Consider the following 8206-nt stretch of genomic DNA (forward strand, 5'->3'; position numbering starts at 1 on the left):
GAGGGAGAGGGGGAGAGACGAAAACATAATAGGGAAATGAGAGAGGGAGAGGGAGGGAGAAGAAATGAGAGAAGGAGAGGAAGAGAGCAAAAGGAAACGAGAGAGGGAGAGGAGAGAGAAAAATGAGAGAATGAGAGGAGAGAGAAAAAGAGAGAAGATGTTAAAAATAATATGAAAAGAGAGAAAGAGAGGATGTGGGTGAGGGTGAGGGAGAGGAAGGGAGAGGAGAGAGAAAAATCATTAAACCTAATGGAGAAAGAGAGGGTCAAGGTGAGGGAGGGAGAGGAAATGAGAGAGGGAGAGAAAGAGAGAAAGGGAAATGAGAGAGGGAGAGGAGAGAGAAAAAGAGAAAAAAATCATTAAATCTAATAAAGAAAGAGAGAAAGAGAGGGAGAAAAAGAGAGAAAGGGAAATGAGAGAGGGAGAGGAGAGAGAAAAAGAAATGAGAGAGAGGAGAGAGAAAAATCATTAAACCTAATAGGGAAAGAGAGATAGAGAGGGTCAGGGTGAGGGAGGGAGAGGAAATGAGAGAGGGAAAGAAAGAGAGAAAAGAAAATGAGAGAGGTAGAGGAGAGATAAAAAAATAAGAGAGGGAGAGGAGAGAGAAAAAGATAAAAAATCATTAAATCTAATAGAGAAAGAGAGGGTGAAGGTGAGAGAGGGAGAGGAAATGAGAGAGGGGAGAAAGAGAGAGGAAGGGAAATAAGAGATGGAGAGGAGAGAGAAAAAGAAATGAGAGAGAGAGAGGAGAGAGAGAAAAAGAGAGAAAAATCATTAAACCTAATAGAGAAAGAGAGAAAGAGAGGATCAAGGTGAGGGAGGGAGAGGAAATAAGAAAGGGAGAGAAAGAGAGAAAAGTAAATAGGACCTTACAATAAACTCATCCTAGGCTTATAGGGGTTAGGCCGATCCTCAACAAACCTAAGGGATATATGGCTAGAGAGCCCTAACATACTTGTGCCTCCCAGAATAATGTTCTTCTTGCAAAGAGACCTCTCATACATGGGGCTTGTCCTAGCCTCCACCATGCAAATATACAATGAAGGCAATCAGCCTATCAATATGAAAAACATTCATTTTTCATAACGTAATCCCAAAAATAACTTGGATATTCCATAAAAATCAATCTCTTCTTAAAAAGACAAATATAGAAAGCTAAAATAGCATCATTTAAATGCTTCGCAAAACTAAAACAGCATCACCACAAGATCTCTTAGGAAACTCATCTTCAACTATCAATTTTAATTAATAAATATAATATAAAATCACTTGCAAGGAATGACACTCTTTTATCATTAACCCGCTTTATTCCTTAGAATAGTCTTAGGAACAAATTTCTGCTCTAACAAGCATATATTTGAGCATAATAACTATTTTAAGGTTTATTCCATGAGTAGTAGTAGTATATATGCAACCATCAAGCTAGAGATCATGCTTTGGTATCTGTGGAGATCCCAATCTCATGCCCTCATAGAGATTATAGTGTGCAATAGTGTGGAGAGAAGATGGGTGAGTTGTAAATGGTAAAGGAGAATTCTATTGATGATGGAGAGAAGATGAGGTGAATCGCCAATCCTATTCTTAGTGAGTGCAACCTACCCATAGTCATGGTCATCGTGGTCGTGGTTGTAGTCATGGTCATGGTCATGGTCGTAGTCGTGGTCGTCGTGGTCGTCGTGGTCGTGGTCGTGGTCGTGGTCGTGGTCGTGGTCGTAGTCGTAGTCGTGGTCGTGGTCGTGGTGGTCGTGGTCGTGGTCATGATCATGGTCATAGTCGTGGTCGTCGTAGTCATGGTCGTGGTCGTGGTCGTCGTAGTCATAGTCGTGGTCATGGTGGTGGGTCGTGGTTGCAGTCATCGTAGTCGTAGTCATGGCTGTGGCCGTGGTCATAGTCGTAGTCGTAGTCGTGGTCGTAGTCGTGGCTGTGGCCGTGGTCATAGTCGTGGTCGTAGTCGTGGTCATAGTCGTGGTCGTGGTCGTGGTCGTGGTCGTGGTCGTGGTCGTGGTCGTGGTCGTGGTCGTGGTCGTGGTCGTGGTCATAGTCGTAACGTAGAAAAAGAGAGAGAGAGATGGAAGGAGAGGGTAACAATTTAAGAAAGAAAAAAAAAGAGAGAGAGATGGAAGGAGAGGATAATAATTTAAGAAAAAGAAAGAATGATAACAAAAACAAATTGTTTGTTATAACTAGACAAAATGGAAAACGATGAAGGTCCTGTTGTTCAAGATCGCGAGGCATATCTTAATCAGCATGTCCCATGTCCTTGCTCTCAATGCAAGCTAGCAATTAGATGAAAACGTCGATTGTCTATAGAACACGTACGACGATTTGGCGAGTTTCAATCTGAGATCATTGATCAGGCGATTGCAGATTTACAGCAAACGGTAAGAAAAGTTAATATCAATCATGCATTGTACTCGTAAGCTAATTGAATACCATATACAATAAGATTGGGTCTGGCTGGCAAATTTTCTATCCAGGGAGGTGATGTCTCGTCCCAAGGAGGAGTGCACTCTTTGTGGCCAATTAGAAGAGTTCGTGGGCGTGCGATGAATGGAGTGCATGAGCCAATCCATCACTTGCAAGGCCAATCTCTATTGTCAATGCCAGAGGAGACAAGCAACCTTCCAAACCTACCTACAATCTTGGAGCCTAAGATGGAGACAATGATCGATGCATTGATTCCCATGGATGTTGAGACTTCTAATCCGCTTAGAGAGGAAGCATCCATACCATTATATGATGGGTGCCGAGTATCTCGCCTGAAGACACTGCTTGCACTCTTAAGTGTGCAAGAAAAATATGGGTGAAGCGATGCGAGTGTGACCGAGTTGTTCATGTATCTTGTACATACGCTTCGTTGATTTTTTTTCGGCACTATTATTAAAAACATTTGTGCTTTTTCAAGGTGTTTATGATTTTTTTCAAATAGGGGCCCCTTTTAACTCCCTTACCCCGCAACTTGATGCAATGCGCCTCGAGTTGCTACCAGCTTAACCACTCCATCTAACCCAAAGATTAGACCCACAATGGTCACCTTTTTGCCATCCGGTCACATAGACCTCACTATGTTCAGGAGGATAGTGGGGAGTTTGATCTACATGACAATTACAAGGGCAGACTTGAGCTACGCTGTTGGTCTTGTGAGTCAGTTTATGCAAGTACCTAGAAAGCCACATTTGGATACAGTCAGACGCATATTGAGATATGTGAAGTCCACATTACATTATGGACTTTTCTATGAGGCAAGTACAGATGTACAGGTGTTTGGATACACAGAAGCAGATTGGGCTAGTAGTATGTCTGATAGAAGATCTACTAGCGGATACATGTTCTCTCTTGGTAGTGCAGCAGTTGCTTGGAGCAGCAAAAAGCAATCTACAGTTGCTTTGTCGAGTACAGAGGTTGAGTATAGAGGTGCTGTTGTTGCAGCATGTGAGGTAGTATGGCTAAAAAAGTTAATGGTTGATTTGGATGTGCAGGTGGAAGGTCTAGTTGTCATTTATTGTGACAACATGAGCAGTATACAGTTGGCTAGGAACCCTGTGTTCCATGCCAGGACAAAACATATTGAGGTACACTACCACTTTGTGAGAGAGAAGGTACTAGCAGGTGAGATTGACTTGGTATATGTCAGCACACAGGATCAGATAGCCGACATCTTCATGAAGGCATTGGGTACAGAGAAGCTTCAAAAGTTTCGAAGCTTACTTGGAGTTACAGAGATACAGTTGAGCTTGAGGGGGAGTGTTGAGATGACAAGCTCAACACATGCGGACATTGATGATGGACCGCCTGGTTAGATGGGTCCACACATCTACACTTAGCACGTCAGTGGTCATTATAACTCTCACATGGTCACTAACTCATTACTTATTATATTCAGGTTGTTACACCTATTTACAGCTGGCATAGTTATAGCGCTAGTCGACTAGTGTAGTCGGTTATGCATTGTTTGACTTAGTAGGCCACTTTCCTTTATGTTGCATCTTATCTATACTTTGTGTACATTGTAAAGAGTGTGGAAGAAGAAGAAGAAACCAGCAAGAAAACGTTTTTGGCCTCCATCTCTCTTCTTATCTCTTGAGTGAGCTTTTCCTTGTGCATTCTGTGTGTGTTCGGTGTAGCATCTTGAGCAAGTCCCCCCACCATGCGATTCTTGACATAAGGAAGACCTACTTTGCTAGCTAATGAAGTAGGAATACGAGGAATATGAGTTGAAAGCTATAGGTATCATCTAATCTAACACACCCCATTCAACCTCTCCCATCACTCTAGAGCCACCCATAGTTATGGTGCCCTTTATGGACATGCTAGAGCTAATAGGATTGGACACAAGTGATTTTGAAGAGTACTGTATAGAAGAAGAGGAAGCCCTAGAGTAGAAGGAGACCTAAACAACTATGATGAAAACCTTGAGATCTCAGTCCACAAAAGATAATGGAACCTCCCATTCCCTTGGCCTTCTACCATAGGAAGACGAAGAGAACCTATAAGAGGTTATGCAAAGATACTAGGAGAAGGAGGAATCTAGCACTTCCATAGTCAAAGTTAATGAAGAGAGCATGTTTATAAGATCACTTCCCTCTCTCATAGTATGGGTGTTCATATGAATAGCTAAAAATAATGCAATGAAGTGTTTAGATATAGTAGATTGTAGAGCTCATTAGATATAGTAGATTTTAGAGCTTATTAGAAACCCTCAGATCTCAAGGAAGCAAGGGAAGATACCTAAAAGTGAAGCCTATAGAAGCACTGCTAAGTTTACCCAAAGGGCATTATCCCATTTTAGAGAATAATAAGAGGGCTTGGGAAGCCTTTTGTTATTTGCAAGAGAAGAAAAACAAGTAGATCCACAGTATTTTCTTTATCCATAAATGCATGGTAAGGAGTACCAAGAGAACAAACATGATAAGTATAATTTCCAAAAGATTTTCAATGTTAGAGCAACCCACTCCAAGGAAACATTACTATTCCAACCTGCTATGCTCCTTTGGTTATTTTTTGGAGAACTTTAACAATGTCCATGATCCCTTCTACCTACAATTACCTTAGACTCCTCAATCAACTTCTACAATAACTAGTGACATCATATGAAGATAGGATACCACCTCTATTTTTTGATACAAATGCAAGCATCAATCAAGTGGTGATGGTTTGCCTTCACCTTTAAGCCCTAGTACTACCAACATTTTGTGATAAGTTATTGGATGATATGGTGGATAGCAAGTTCACCATGTACACTCATCCCTTCTACTCGGAGTCATGATTGCAGTTTCATGAATCAACAAAATATATATTCTTAGAAAGAAATGTTTCAACACATATAGACCATTCCCTAAGTGATGTGTCTTCTCTCTTCAATCACTTCTAATTAGTTCATTTATTGTATCAAAAAAGGAAAGAAAAGAGAAAAGAAGAAAAAAAAAGGTAAAAATGTGCATGGCATCCTCAATGTACCTAGGGCGATACCCTAGCACACTCCCACACATCGCACCCTCCCTCAGGACAACATAGGACACATCAATAGGACATTCTAGGCATGGATTTGGGAAAAAGAAATGGATTTGTAAAATTTATTCTATTGAGAATCGACTTCCTCCAATGCAAATTGTAACAATCACATTGAAATTTAAGCTTATACTTTGTATTAGTCAAATCTTTAGTTAAGACTAAGGTCTAGAAGCATGGAATATGAGCCATTACTTGTCAAAATTCCATATGAAGTACTTGATGTTTGGTAATATCAAGTGACATATACATGTGCCATATAGTTGACATCACATTTAGTCACATACTTGAAAGATATTCCAAGTATGACTTCTTTTCATGCATCCTTGTGATTGGGCAACATGTAGAATATTACTAGTAGGCTTTAAGTTTTAATAACCAAGAGGATTCTACATTTTTCTACTAGGAAGAAAGAATACAAAAAACCTCCATAAGGACTAATAGTTGCATTTCTTAGTACAAGCTCTCGTTGTCCCAATCTTAGTCCATGCATGTAGGTTAGAATATTAAAGTTTGCTCCTTCATTGATTAGAGCATTGGTGATATGCTCTCATTTTGTCATTGGTTTGACCCTAAGGTATTTAGGTGGTATTATCTCTTTGTCTTTAAAGTTGATTTATGTGGCTTTTCTCTTTTTGATTGAAATGTTACATCTTAGAGATCCAATTCGGCTACTATTGGGTTCATAGTGTTTAGGATAGTCATGAGCATATGTGTAATACTACATATATTGCAGCTTAGGTCTATCTAAAATTTTTATAGAGGTTCTTGTTTTTCTAGATAGTTGTACTGCATGTGTTCTAGTTAGTGGCAATACCAACACTCAATTGTTTCTTGAGGGTTCACTCCTTTCTTGAAAGTTAATAGCATAACTAGAATGGGGTAGAAATATATGGGAATGCATGAGGACCACTAGATGGCCACATAAGGGTTTGTATATTCTTTGTCATCATAGTTTTCTTCAACAAAATGTACAAGAGGATTGTTAGATGGATAAGTAATTATTGGGCTAGGATGTTTAGGATTTCTATTGTAAGAGTGGTTAGTTCATGATTCAATGGGGCTATAATACTAAGTGAGGGGGTTTTTGATGTGATAGAATATTCATGTGGGGAGTAGGGTAGGGTATCCTTCTAGGGGCTTGCCAATAAATTGTATCGTGCTTAAAATGATTGGAATTAGGGCATAGGTTGAGCCTAGAGCACTCCAATGATAAGTGGTCACAATGTATGTGACACATGTTTGATCCATTAGTTCATGGCTGTTCAAGGCCATATAATGGCTGTTCATTGTTGTTCAAGGCCATATAATGTTAGTTCATGGCCTCCAAAAGCTTTGAGAGCTTGAGTTATTCCTGCAAAAGGACAATTAGGAGTTGTCGTATTGTTCTAGGCTTGCCATTGCTTTGATTTGATTACAAATTTTATGTTCCTAATACCCTTTAGTCTCTCAAATCCTTTCTTATAGATGTCATCTGATTACCTCATTGAACACCTTGTTTGGACATTGAATATATCATATGGCTGATTTGTTGACCATAGCCTTGTAGACTCTCTCATCATGGATACCTTTTGCAAAGGCTTTCATCACTGTTTTTGTGCTCTACCTTTCGATAAGTGGGATTGTCATACACATGTTTCACACTTTAGCCATGTAATCCTTTATGCTTTCCCCCTCTTGCTACTCTTTGCTAATAAGTTGAAGAATAAGATTATCCTTGTAACCTACCTCAATGAAGCACATTAAGAAATTGTCTTTTATCATAGATGATCGTGACTTTTATGTAGCATCCAAGCCTATGAATCATAGCCAATTGGGACTTTTTTGTAACATCAAAGCCTATGAACTAGGTTTGCATGTGGTTATCCAAGCATAATTTGAAAGCTTGTGCTCTTTTTGAGTCATAGGTCATTGGCCTCACAAATCTACTCAAATTTTTCTATTAAGTAATTAGGAATTGATTCCCACTTGATATTTCTCCATTTGTTTAACAACGCTGGGGAAATTTGGATTGCTCTTGCATCGCAAGATTTCTTCCTAGTCTAATCAACAACAATCTATTTGTTATGCATATTCCTACTTGGAGTATTTTGGAGTTATCAAGAAGTTGTATTGTACTAGATTTGACTTTGAATTGGTGAAAGATCTCATCACTCTTGAATTCGAGATCAACCTCTTGATATTATCAATTTAATAAGTTCATTCTTTTTGAGTAGCTATGTTTAGGTCTAACCAGTAGTTGAAATAATCTTTTACTTGGGCTTGTAGAATCAATATCCTATCTAGTACAACTTTGTCTATTAAGTTGCTTGTGTCAAAATTTTTTATATCCCCAAACTTTTGTATGGATTCTTGGATGTCTTGGGAAATTTCCTCATGGAATCCTCCTATTTCCATCCTATTGGCTAGTCTTTCGATTGTTTTGAGGGTGGCTTCTAAGTGATTTTGTTAATGAGTTATTGGATGGAGATATCCTCTAATTTTTGCAGACTCATAAAATGCTTGGACTTGTAGATTGAGAAGTCTCATCCAGTATTCAAAACTTTAAAAAATATAATAGCTTTTTAAAAGCAAAATAAATCTTTTTGACTCTTCTCACTAGTGCACGAGTGCATATGTGTGTGTGTGTGTGTCCACTAGGTTCTTAAAGAATGTTAGGTGTCTTTTTTTTGTTGAAGCTTTAGGACTTGGTTGTGTA

This window comes from Lygodium microphyllum, chromosome 22, assembly GCF_053477565.2.
Source record: "Lygodium microphyllum isolate KBCC chromosome 22, Lygodium_microphyllum_v1.1.10, whole genome shotgun sequence".
Lineage (NCBI taxonomy): Eukaryota > Viridiplantae > Streptophyta > Polypodiopsida > Schizaeales > Lygodiaceae > Lygodium > Lygodium microphyllum.